The following is a 13,807-nucleotide window of genomic DNA, read 5'->3' on the forward strand; positions in this document are numbered from 1 at the left end:
ACTCCATGTTTTTCAATCCCAATCTGTTCTAAACCTTTGGAGAACGTGGGAAGAGCCCTGGATCCTCTCCTTCAAAGCCAAGGAAGACCCTCAAACATCTGTTCAGATTTCTTCATCGGTTTCTCTTCTAAAAGGTTAGTATTCAATTTGTTTCTTCTTTAATTCATTCTTTCTTCTCTACTTTTGATATTCTGATTATGAGAAGGGTATTACACTGCTGTAATGACCTTTTCTCTAATTCTTTTAGCCCTAGAGTGAACAATTCCCCAATTCACTCTATGTTCTTGAAGCCATATGGCGATGATTCTTGAATTTGATTTCCACCAACAATCTTGATGATACTTTCCTCACGGGTTGGTTACCGGTCTTGAGCGCCCGTGAGCCCAAGTCTATCCATATGCAACCCTACCAATAAATGGCCCCCACAATGTGACTCCTGTCCTCTCACGGGTTGGTTACCAGTCTTGAGCGCCCACGAATCCCCATTGCTACCACGGGTCGTTCGGTCTCAATACCCCTCCGACTAGTGTCTGACATAACGGGACATCCTAGCCAAACACTACTAGACAGTCCTAAATATGTCATCCAACAGTTTAGGAAGGTGTCCAGAGGGCATCTCCGGAAACATCCCATAATATTCCCGTAGTAGTCCAAGGACAGAAGTGTCAAAAGGACACCTCTCCTTTCCAAACCATACTTAAGCATACACAAGCATCAATTCATAACATCACATATATGGTAACTTCATATATGGAAAGAAATCAATAATTACAATCAACTTGTATATAACTGGTAAGTAAATCATGCATGAGTCAATTTAATATAAACAAGTAATGCTACTGATATCAAGACAATACCACAGTAGTATAACATTATAAGAATCTAATTAAAGAAATAAATTAACAAGATTCAAATATAGAAAATAAGATATGCAATTTATGTTGTTAAAGAAGTAACCATCCTTACCTTTTATAACTTGCAAAGGAATCCTAAGAAATCAAGTAAGATCTTGACAAACTTGAGAAGAAGGTCCTAAACAAGTGTATACAACATATTAAGAAAGATCCCTAACAGAAAAGATATCAAAACATCCAAAATAGACCAAATCTAGAGTTGCTGTACTCATTGGTCGATTGGATTGGTCTCTGTCGATCGACCAATCGATCGACCAATGGAGACAAGTGGCCTACAAAATCAGAGTTTTAAGAATAAAGAACCGAATTTGGTGGTTCAAAAGGGTACTAAACAAGGGGTAAACTACATTGGTAGTATCCTAACATATAGAGGACCTCAAAACACTAATCGAATCAAGTCTTCAAGTTACAAATTAGGAAACAAAAAGTTACCATAATTAGATCAATCATGGTTCTTGAAGAATTCAAGATAGAAATCATAGACAAGAATAATAGGAGAATGAATCATTGATTCAGATAAAGATATCATGGAAGGCATACTTAGATCTTCAAGAAAATAGACCTAAGAGCATAAATCTAAATAAGGAAACAAAACCAACCATAGATGTAACTGTCATGATTCATGAAGAAAGCATGGTATGGTAGAAGAGAAACAACTAGAGATTGATAGATCATGGATCATGTAAAGAAAACATAGCAATTGACTACTAACATGATCAATATAGTAGATCTAAGAAGATCAGAATTTAAATAAAAAGATGAACAAAGACAAAATCATGATTTGATCAAGATTCCTTCAAAAGTTTGCATTGATCATGGTTAAGATCATTGCATTAGCCATTAATCCTTAGGAAGATCATGAGAGACAAGTCCAGAGATGTTTGCAACAGAGAATGCAGCATCTCCTCTACTGTCTCAACTCAAAAAGGAAAGAAAAACAGAGATGGAGAAGAAGAAGAGAGTATAGACATACCTTTGATGCAAGAGGAAGAGTTTTGACAAAGATCCGTCAAGATAAACACCAAGGATGCAAGGGAGATGACTTGCAGAGGTCTTTGGTTCGTTCCAAAGAGTTTGGAGGCAGAAAATACGAAGTAGACTCGAGATTGGACTTAAATAGAGCAAGCAAGACCTAATTACCAAAGACAGAACCCATTGGTCGAGTGGATTGGTCGACTGGTCCAGTCGACCAATCAGTTCAGCAACTCCTAAACAGGGAATTGAAGGCCTAGATCAAATCCAATCCTAAAGGGGTTTTGCACACATATCAAGTGACTTACCTAATAGGTAGAAATGCCTTCAAATCATGATAGAGAGCACTCCAAGTCCATCAACTAATCCGATCTTCATCAAGATTCAGTTTCCATAAATAGAACCTCATCATCAACACTCATCGATTCAAAGCCAGACACCAAGTCCTCCACTGGGATGGCTCAAAGCTGACTTCTTACTTTACTTCGGGTCACTGGACCTACAAATAACAAAGTTTCTGAGTCAAGGTTAGGGCTGGGTTTCACATTCTCCCCCACTTAAAGAAATTTCGTCCTCGAAATTGAAAGCGTACCTGTGCTTCCAAAGAGGTGAGGAAACTTCTCCTTCATATCTTCTTCCTTCTCCCAAGAAGCTTCATCAGGGGTATGGTTCTTCCACGGAATCTTCACCAAAGGGATGGTGCGATTCCGCAACTGCTTGTCCTTCTTATCTAAGATTTCGGCCGGCTCTTCATCGTAGGTCAAATCAGCACTAAGTCCTTCAGGTGCTTGTTGCAAAATGTGTTCCGGATTCTCTATGTATTTCCGGAGCATCGAAATATGAAACACATTGTGAACACCAGCAAGAGGCGGAGGTAATGCTAATCGATACGTAACAGGTCCAACCTTTTCCAAAATCTCGAAAGGTCCAATGAAACGAGGGCTAAGCTTTCCCTTAACATTGAATCTCATCACACCCTTCATTGGTGAAACCTTCAGGAAAACTTTCTCTCCAACTTGAAATTCCAAATCGGTCCTCCTCTTATCGGCATAAGATTTCTGTCTTGACTGAGCAGACTTAATCCTTTCTCTTATCATATCTACCACATCACTCGTAGCTTCAATCATCTCAGGACCTAAGACTTTTCTTTCACCTGTCTCAGTCCAGTACAAAGGTGTCCTACAAGTACTTCCATACAAAGCCTTTAATGGAGCCATGCCTATTGTTGCTTGATAACTGTTGTTATAGGCAAACTCAACCAAAGCTAGGTGTTCATCCCAATTACCACCCATATCCACCACACAAGATCTCGAGCATGTCTTCCAATGTCCGAATTGTCCGCTCGGATTGTCCATCGGACTATGGATGATGAGCTGTACTCAAGTTCAATTGGGTTCCCGGGCCTTCGCAAACTATTCCAAAACCTTGAGGTGAACCTAGGATCACGATCAGAAACAATACTCAATGGCACGCCATGCAGGCGAACCACATTATCCACGTAAAACCTCGCTAGCTTATCCAGAGTATGAGTGATCTTCATAGGAATGAAGTGGGCTGATTTGGTCAACCTATCAACAATCACCCACACGGTGTCATTGCCTTTACTTGTCCGAGGCAAGCTAGTCACAAAGTCCATAGAGATATCCTCCCACTTCCAACTAGGAATAGGAAGGGGTTGAAGTAATCCAGATGGGGGTTGACAAACGGCTTTCACACGTTGGCAAGTCTCACACTTGGCAAAAAAATTATCGACATCAGCCTTCAAACCAATCCACCAAAAATGTTCCTTTAAGTCCTTGTACATCTTGGTGCTTCCTGGGTGTATAGTAAAGACTGACTGGTGTGCTTCCTTCAATATTTCCTTTTTAATTTCTTCATTTGCAGGCACGCACAGTCTTCCTCTAAACAATAAAGCACCATCCATGGATATACCAAAGTCGGGGTCCGACTCAGGATTCGAAGAAATCTTCTCAACTTTGATCAAAAGTTCTTGATCCGAACTCTGCAGAGCAACAATCTTATCTCTAAGGCCAGATCTTGCCGTCATGGCAGAAAGAATAAAATCAGAATTCTCAGGGACAATTTTCAAATCAAAGCTCCCAATAGAAGACCACAATGGTAGACTCAAAGCATTCAAATCCAAAGTCTTTTTCTGGTTCTTCCTACTAAGAGCATCAGCAACAACGTTTGCCTTCCCAGGGTGATACTGAATATTACAATCATAATCAGAGACTAGTTCCAACCATCTCCTTTGTCTCATGTTCAACTCCTTTTGGGTAAAGAAGTATTTCAAACTCTTATGATCCGTGAAAATGGCAATCTTCTCACCGTAGAGGTAATGTCTCCAAATCTTCAAAGCAAAGACAACAGCGGCAAGTTCTAGATCGTGAGTGGGGTAATTCCGCTCATAATCTTTCAATTGCCGAGAAGCATAGGCTACGACCTTGCCATGTTGCATCAGTACGGAACCCAATCCAATCTTTGACGCATCGGTAAAAACTGTCATACCACCGGAACTATCAGGTATAGTCAAAACCGGGGCACTTGTCAATCTATCTTTCAACTCTTGGAAATTTTTCTCACAGGCGTCAGACCAAACAAACTTTTCTTCTTTCCTGGTCAACTTAGTCATAGGAGCAGCCAACTGAGAAAAGTTCTCAATAAAACTTCTGTAGTAACCCGCCAATCCAAGAAAACTTCTTATTTCCGTTACCGACTTCGGTCTTTCCCAATCAGCCACAGCTTGGACTTTTTCAGGATCGACACGAATACCTTCAGCTGAAACCACATGGCCAAGGAATACTACTCTCTTAAGCCAGAAATCATACTTGCTAAACTTGGCGTACAACTTCTTTTCTCGCAATCTTTGCAAAGTGAAACTTAGATGGCTCGCATGCTCTTCTTCGCTCTTCGAATAGATCAAGATGTCGTCGATTAACACAATCACAAACTTATCAAGCACATCGTGAAATACTCGGTTCATGAGGTCCATGAACACTGCAGGAGCATTGGTCAATCCGAAAGGCATGACCCTAAACTCATAGTGGCCATACCGTGTTCGGAAAGCTGTCTTGAAGATATCACTAGACTTCACTTTCAATTGGTGATATCCGGATCTTAAGTCAATCTTCGAGAACACAACTGCACCTTTTAACTGATCGAAGAGATCATCGATTCTGGGCAGCGGGTATCTATTCTTGATAGTCAGCTTATTCAACTCACGGTAGTCAATGCACAGGCGCATACTACCGTCTTTCTTCTTGACAAACAAGACCGGAGCTCCCCAAGGTGATACACTGGGTTGTACGAAACCTCTATCAATGAGCTTATTTAACTGGTTTTGCAACTCTTTCAACTCAGTAGGAGCCATCCTATACGGAGCTTTAGATACCGGAGCGGCACCAGGGACGAGATTAATAGAAAACTCGACATCCCTGTCTGGAGGCACTCCCGATAGATCATCAGGGAAGACATCAACAAAGTCACAGACAACCCTGACTTCATAGACTCTTTTCTCCACTTTACCCTTGCCTTCAGATGAAGCATCATCCACTAGGGCATACACTTGCATCAGTGCAAACAGCACCTTCTTACAAACCCTTCTTTTCTCACCATGAAATTCTAAGAGGACTTCCACAAATATGGAACTGAATCTTCTTTGAGGAACAAAGAAACACAGCTTTGTGGGCTGTTAACCAATCAATTCCAAAAATAACATCGAAGTCCTTCATATCAAGAAGTATAAAATTGGTGGTCGGTTTCCGCCATACTGTCTAAACTGGCCGGGCTGCTGAAAACCCGAGTTCTGACCTACACTCCTAGGCTGAAAAGTAGGAGTGGGGTAGGGTGTAGGTCTCACAAAACGCCGATCATTACGATCCACCAAACCAGGGTTCCTTGGCTGCCAGGGCCTTTGCATACGTGCACTTTCCTTCTTTGTTTCTTCCAACTTCTTCGAGTTCTGCACCACTTGAGCATAGCTCACTATAGGCTAGACTGTGAGGTAAGCTTTAATTGCAGGGCGCTAGATCCTTTGAAGAACTTCTTCGCTTTGGCGAGATCGACCTTCAGAGAATCTGGAGCAAAGAAATGAAGCTCCTCAAACTTCTGTTGGTACTCCAACACAGACAAAGATCCTTGTGTGAGAACCATAAACTCAACTTCCTTCGCATCTTTCACCGCCTCGGGGAAATAATTCAAGCAAAAAGCTTCTTTGAACAACTCCCAAGTTACAACTCCTCCATGCAAACCTTCCAAAAACAGCCGAGTGGAGGTCCACCATGCATCAGCTTCTTGTTGCAACTTCGTTCAAAGAACAGAATCTTCTCGAGCTTCCGAGCATTGCGGATGTCGGAAAGCCTTCTCCAACTCACGAAGCCACTTGTTAGGAAACAAGGGATCCTTGGTAACTCCAGTGAAAGTGGGTAATTGCATCTTTAGAAAACTCTCCATCAAAGTAGTATGAGGAGTTCCAGCTAAACCTCCCGCATTCGAGATCTGCGGCATGAGGATTCACATTAGCACCGATTCGAGTCTCATTACGCAGAGTCATGAAACCCACAACCATCTGGTTGAACTGAGCTGCTTGCTGCTGCATCATATTGCCCATAATATTGGCAATATCACGAAAGCTTCCAACATTCGGGGCACCGGGTATCTCATGGGTACCCTGATCAACATTAGGTATCTCACCACCTCCATGAGGTATTTCACCATCTCCTTGAGGTATTTCACCACCTCCCACGACCACTTTGGATTCACCACGCCCACTTCTCGAGTAACCATTCTGCAAAAACTGAGAACATCAAAATACCGAATTTCGAAGTTTCAACATAAACCACAAGTCCAAATGATTTGAAAACTTAAATCATGCTTAAATATATCCATATAGTCATGAAACAATAATCAATAAGGCAAAAATCACATTTTCCAAAAATTCAGCAGAAAATGAGGTCTTTGTGTCCATTGGTCGAGTGATTGGTCGACTGACCCAGTCGACCAATGAGTCGACCAATCAAGACAGAATGCGAAAATTCGCATTATAAGCCTCATTCCCACATTTCAACTTCATTTTATCCTCTTCCAAAAGTGAGAGAGCTCTAGGGAAAGTCTCCAAAGGTTCTTCCAAGTGCTCTTGAGGTGTTTTGGTGCTTCAACAACAACACTTCAACACACAACCATCACAAACAAGGTAAATCTTTCATTCTTTCTTCCATTTTCATCTTCTCATGCTTGCATTTCAACAAAACCATGTTTTGCTTATATCCAATGCTAGAAATCATGCTTAGGAATACTTAGAAACATATTCCTTAGGTTTCAAACACAATGCCATGCATAGACAACAAGTTCTAACATAATGGTGTTCATCTCGCAACGTTTTCGTACCGAAATTGTTAACTTTAGAAAATTTTCGTTTTCTCACAAACCGCTTGAAATTTCCGCACGAAATCAAATGCTACATGCTCAAGATGATATTGTAGATAGGTCCATAAAATTTGATTTAACCAATTTCAACTTTTCAAAAATCCAATTTTGACCTAAATTGCAAAATCCCCAAATTTTCCTTCTTGCTGAATTTTTCGCTTTAATTCAAGTTTTCGATCGATTTTCTTCAAACAAACTTCATACACATGAAATTCCAAGTATTGTGCACATGCTAGCATGTTCAAATCAAATTTTCCCCAAATTTGAAATTTTTTGAAAAATTACGAAAATACCCTTTTGGCTTAAATCTTAAAGTAGCACTAACTGGAAATGTCTCTTGTCTCTTTCACAGATACACACTATGTAGAGGGGAGGGTGAGGATGAGGTAGAGGTCGTGGTCGTATTGTAGGGGCACTTAGGGGCAGAGGTCAGGTTCCTTCAGAGCCTAGACAGGAGGTTCGGAGACCGGACATGTTCGACACACCTCAGGCCGAGTTTTTGTACGAGGCCTACTTCAGTTACTGCAACATTGAGGTGGGACGTCTGAGTTTTTGTACGAGGCCTACTTCAGTTACTGCAACATTGAGGAGGCTCGAGGTCAAGGACATCCACTTAGACTTGTCCTCAGGAGCAGGGTCTTCTAGACTCAGATTCGCTTTTCCACCCGATCACTGGCTGAGATCTTGCAGGTTCCTTACTATCCACAGCAGTGTGTGTGTGGATACCCGCGGGAGCAGATTTGGACAGCTATCTAATGCCGTACGAGCTACGCGAGATATGCTCTGCACTATGGGATAGTCGTCGATGCTTCACTCCGTGGGCCTGCGAACGGATGACAGATTCTGCACGGATTATCGGTCGCATAGTCGGCCGAAACATTATGCCGAAAGCCGGACATCACCATCGGGTCACAGTGATGGAGGCCTTAGTCATTTACCGCATCTACATGGGCTTCGAGATCGATCTCTCTTACATCATTCAGCAGGTCATGCTGGACTTGGTTCTGCGGCCTAGCATGCAGAACCTTTGCTATGGGAGGCTACTGACCTTGATCTTCAGGCATTTCGGGGTGAGTTTTGAGGATACACCAGTGGACACTGTTTCACAGGGATATGTCATCGGGACTCGGACCATTCGTCAGATGAGACTGCAGCAGGCTGAGAGATCTCCTGGCCCGGAGGGTGAGGATGATGAGGAGACAGAGGATGAGGATCAGGAGTCAGAGGATGGAGGAAAGTATATCTGTCCATATAGTGATGATCAGGCCAGAGACGATACAGAGATGCACGAGGCTGGGCCAGTGCATCACGAGTTTCCTTCATCGCACTTCGAGGCAGGTGGCCCCTCTCATGCAGTTCCAGAGACTTCAGATCTTGAGGCACAGATGAGATCGATGACTTCCATGCTAGAGAGGATGGAGGTCAGACAGGAGCAGATGTATGAGAGGATGGAGTCACGACAAGATAGGATAGAACATCAGGTGACTCAGCTAGCGGAGGAGTTCAGAGCATACAGAGATAAGAGGAGATCACCTAGATAGACTGTACCCTAGGGTTTTCATTTATGCATTTCAGATGTAATCATTGTAAAAGCTTTTAAAATTAATGAAGTTCATTTTGTTTCACTTAATTATTGTATATTATGCACCTTTCTTTTATTTGCATTAGTGACATTTGTTTAAGTATAATTATGGTATGTTATTCGGAAATGTTCTGTTATGCTTCATAGGTTAAGTTTCTAATCCAAGTGTTCTATTATTCACTTCTAAGAGTAGAGGAGTCATTTCAGATCTATGACTCAAGAATGTTCAGTTATTGTCTTTTGTGGTTAGGATTTCCTCGAACCTTGGGCTCTGATACCAATCTGTCACATCCTCCCAGCCGGTACCCAATCTGGCATACCCGAGAGTGTGATCCACAGCCCGAAGATCAGGTATCGAGTAATCAACCTCCCACATAAAAAATAACATAATGATGAACAATAATAATCGATGTGCGAAAGATAAACCATAGATCCAAATAAGGAAAGAATGAATCATATATATAAATCAGAGTACTAAATATAATCAGAGTGTCTAAATCAAATAAGTAAAGTGAGGCGAAATCCCACTCTACAACCAGCGGAAAAGTAGTTCTAAAAGAGAAGAAACATGATAGAATCTAATCCCAATAGCAGGTACAAAAGGTAACTAAATTGTTCTCAATCTTATAGACAATATCCCTATAAGTATAAATCTCATAAATGGCACAAGGGCGCTTCCACTCTATGGTCGGACTAAGCATCGTACGGAGCATAACAACTCGCGGGATCTTCAGTGTAATTGTCGTAACCGCAATCAATTTCCTGGAGATATGCCTCTTCTCCTTGCGCTTCTTCATACGAGCAGTCATGATACTCAGAACCTGTAGAATAGTCTAACAAACATTGTACAAAAAGGAATGAGTTTCAAAGAAACTCAGTAAGGCAGTTAAATCCATAATAACATAAATGGCAGGATTACAAAACAAACATAAATGCAATATGGTATGAGACAAACAATGAATGTATGAATCTAACTCTATGTATGCTGGTCTCTATTGGCAGACATGCTTTAAGTCATAGCACCGTACTTCTTTTGGAAAGTCTCATTCACTCATCATCAGTTGGTAATGGGTCCGGCATCCCTCGGGACATTCCATGGCTGGGGGTATAGGTCACCACTCTCTCACATCACCATTGGTCCAAGTACCGGTGCATGTCAGGGTAAAGCCTAGCCAAATGCAAGTCTTCTACTTAGTTACATCAAGTCAGATCCAGATACGTCCATTCCTCGTCCCTGACGATCCTTTCCGGTATCCTTCACACTAGAGTCCTCATAGTCCCTGACTACGGACTCATCAACCCTATTGGTTATCCACATATGGTAAACGGGAAGCTCTCATGTCCCCTCACGGGTTGGTTACTGGTCTTGAGCGCCCGTGAGCCCAAGTCTATCCATATGCAACCCTACCAATAAATGGCCCCCACAATGTGATTCCTGTCCTCTCACAGATTGGTGTGAAATCCAGCCCAAACCTAGCCAGGACACCCTATCCATTTTGGGTGAAGAAAGGTTAGTTTAATGTTACATCTTGAAGTTGGACCTTGATTTCAGTGTTCTGTCTCCTTCTTCTCTCTTTTCTTCTTCTTACTGTTCTATCTTGATGTTTTGATTGTGGAAAAGGTGTTACACTACTAGAACTACCTATTCTCTAATCTCCTTATGTCTTAGAGTGAACTCCCAATCACTCTATGCATTCCTTGAAACCACATGGTGAATCTCCTCAATTCTTCACTGATTTTGGTTGGGTTTTGGACAGCATGATCAATCTACTGTAGCTTCTTTTCTAATTAATGTTTAACATGTTTGATCTTGGCCTTACTGCTGTTCTAATGTATTTCATCTCTTTGAATCAATTCCCCTTTCTTTCTAGCCATTTTAGCCTTCTATGTTGACCATTGATATAAGCATTCTAGTAAGTTTCTATTTTTGATTCCTCTCATTCTAGGATTAGTATTCTTTTGATTTTCTATTTAGTTATTCTTGCCTCTGATATGTTCTTGATATTCCATTAGAGAGAAGCCTTGTTCTCTCGAATTCTTCCCTTGAATCCATGGTGAGTTTGCTATGAGAACCATGTTGTTTCCAATTTAGAAACTCATGTTCCCAATTTATAAAGTACTGATTTTTGGACCATGGATGATGTCAAATTCATGCTAAATAGTCTTAGTATTTTTGTGTGAAGTTCCCTTTCGAATTTCGGATCAATCGGACTTCAAACGAAGAAGTTATGACCAAAACAGTGCAATCTGTACCTTGCTGTCTCCATTGGTCGACTGATTGGTCGACTGGGCCAGTAGACCAATCCAATTGACCAATGAGATCTGTTTTCCAGATTTAGGTCTTTGTTGCTCTATTTAAGTCCAATCTCGGGATTAGTTCGTCTCCTCTGCCTCCTAAGCCTCTGGAACGAGTTAGAACTCCATTCTAATCAATTTCCTTGCATCCTTGGTGTTTATCTTGACGGATCTTCGTCAAAACTCTTCCTTTTGCATCAAAGGTATGTCTACACTCTCTTCTTCTCCTCCATCTCTGTTTTTCTTTCCTTTTTGAGTTGAGACAGTAGAGGAGATGCTGCATTCTCTGTTGCAAACATCTCTGGACTTGTCTCTCATGATCTTCCTAAGGATTAATGGCTAATGCAATGATCTTAACCATGATCATTGCAAGCTTTTGAAGGAATCATGATCAAACCATGATCTAGTCTTTGTTTATCTTTTGATTTGAATTCTGATCTCCTTAGATCTACTATATTGATCATGTTAGTAGTCAATTGCTGTGTTTTCTTTTCATGATCCATGATCTATCAATCTCTAGTTGTTTCTCTTCTACCATACCATGTTTTCTTCATGAATCATGATAGTTACATATATGGTAGGTTTTGTTTCCTTATTTAGATTTATGCTCTTAGGTCTATTTTCTTGAAGATCTAAGTATGCTTTTCATGATACCTTTACCTGAATCAATGATTCATTCTCCTATTGTTCTTGTCTTTGATTTCTATCTTGAATTCTTCAAGAACCATGATTGATCTAATTATGGTAACTTTTTGTTTCCTAATTTGTATCTTGATGACTTGATTTGATTAGTGTTTTGAGATCCCCTTGATTAGTACCCTTTTGAACCACCAAATTCGGATTTTATATCTCAAAACTCTGATTTTATAGGCTACTGTCTGCATTGGTCGACTGATTGGTCGACTGGACCAGTCGACCAATCCACTCGACCAATGAGTACAGCAACTCTAGATTTGGTCTGTTTTGATATCTTTCCTTCTAGGTTTCTTTCCTAATATGATATATATACTTGTTTAGGACCTTCTTACCAAGTTTGGGAAGATTCTCCTTGATCCTTGGAGATTCTCTTCAAGTTATATAAGGTAAGGATGGTTACTTCTATAATAGCATAGATTGTGTGATTTTAGTTTCTATATTAGAATCTTTTGGATTTGTTACCATAATTACATTCTTTTATGAATATATTATTGCTGCACTTACTTCAATTACAGTAGCATTATTTACTTGCTTTCTTTAGTTTATGAAAGTCTTTATTTGTCAACTATATATGAGATGAATCTTATTATGGTATATTTTCTATATACTGTAAATGTGTATGATATGATTGATTTGTGATTGTGATTGATTAAGTATGGTTCGGGAAGGAGAGGTGTCCTTTTGACACTTCTGTCCTTGGACAACTACGGGAATATTATGGGATGTTTCCGGAGATGCCCTCTGGACACCTTCCTAAACTGTTGGGTGACATATTTAGGACTGTCTAGTAGTGTTTGGCTAGGATGTCCCGTTATGTCAGACCCTAATCGGAGGGGTATTGAGACCGAACGACCCGTGGTAGCAATGGGGATTCATGGGCGCTCAAGACCGGTAACCAACCCGTGAGAGGACAGGAATCACATTGTGGGGGCCATTTATTGGTAGGGTTGCATATGGATAGACTTGGGCTCACGGGCGCTCAAGACCGGTAACCAACCCGTGAGGGGACGTGAGAGCTTTCCGTTTACCATATGTGGATGACCAATAGGGTTGATGAGTCCGTAGTCAGGGACTATGAGGACTCTAGTGTGAAGGATACCGGAAAGGATCGTCAGGGGCGAGGAATGGACGTATCTGGATCTGACTTGATGTAACTAAGTAGAAGACTTGCATTTGGCTAGGCTTAACCCTGACATGCGCCAATACTTAGACAAATGGTGATGTGAGAAAGTGGTGACCTATACCCCGAGCCATGGAATGTCCCGAGGGATGCCGGACCCACCAAAAGGCGTTGTGTGATGAGACCTTCCCAAAGAAGTATGGTGCTATGACTTAAAGCATGTCTGCCAATAGAGACCAGCATACATAGAGTTAGATTCATACATTCATTGTTTGTCTCATACCATATTGCATTTATGTTTGTTTTGAAATCCTGCCATTTATGTTATTATGGATTTAACTGCCTTACTGGGTTTCTTTCGAAACTCACTCCTTTTGTACCATATCTTTTGTTAGACTTCTCTACAGGTTTGAAATATGATGACGGTCCATATAAGGAAAGGCAAGGTGAAGAAGATGAAGACTGAAGATGAAGAAGAGCCGACTGAAGATGTGGATTAGATTTCTCTTGTTTCTTCTAGACTTATCTTTTACTTACTTGGATTAGCTTAGAGCTTTACTTAGATTCGATCTACCTTCCGCATATGTCTGTGGAGTATATTTTCGCTACACTCTACAGTTGCCTTTTTATTTGGTATCATGTTTTCCGCACTCTGATAATCTTAGTGATCCTTCTGAGATCTTTTCTTGAATTTTATTATTTACTTATTAGAATACAATGTTTTGTTCTTGCTTTTGATTATATTATTGTGCTAAATGGATATGATTGTTCCTAAACTTGATCTTTAGGGCTGTGGATCACACT

Source organism: Hakea prostrata, chromosome 3 (assembly GCF_041222555.1).
Source record: "Hakea prostrata isolate BN-2017 chromosome 3, UWA_Hpros_2, whole genome shotgun sequence".
NCBI lineage: Eukaryota > Viridiplantae > Streptophyta > Magnoliopsida > Proteales > Proteaceae > Hakea > Hakea prostrata.